The following is a 322-nucleotide window of genomic DNA, read 5'->3' as shown; positions in this document are numbered from 1 at the left end:
ACTATTATTATTTGTGTTTATTAAAATAATTTTTAATTAATATAGATATTACAATTTTTAAAAAGCTTAGCTTTTTACAAATTATTTTTTAAAAAATAAAAAATTTACTAACCTAAATATGTAACTACTTTTTTTGAAAAACATAATACTAAAAAAGCCAAGTCTCTGGTGGCTATGTCTATGGTAATTAGTGGTGGCTAAAGCTACACTTTTAACTTAAAAGTGTAACTCTTCATAAAGAAAAAACGTCACCTAATAGAAAAAAGTAAATTAGAAGATTTAAGAGAAGAAATAATTAAGTTATCAAAATTAATAGATCAAA

The sequence above is a fragment of the Arachis duranensis genome, chromosome 10 (genome assembly GCF_000817695.3).
Source record: "Arachis duranensis cultivar V14167 chromosome 10, aradu.V14167.gnm2.J7QH, whole genome shotgun sequence".
Taxonomy (NCBI): Eukaryota; Viridiplantae; Streptophyta; class Magnoliopsida; order Fabales; family Fabaceae; genus Arachis; species Arachis duranensis.
This window is presented reverse-complemented; position numbering follows the sequence as displayed.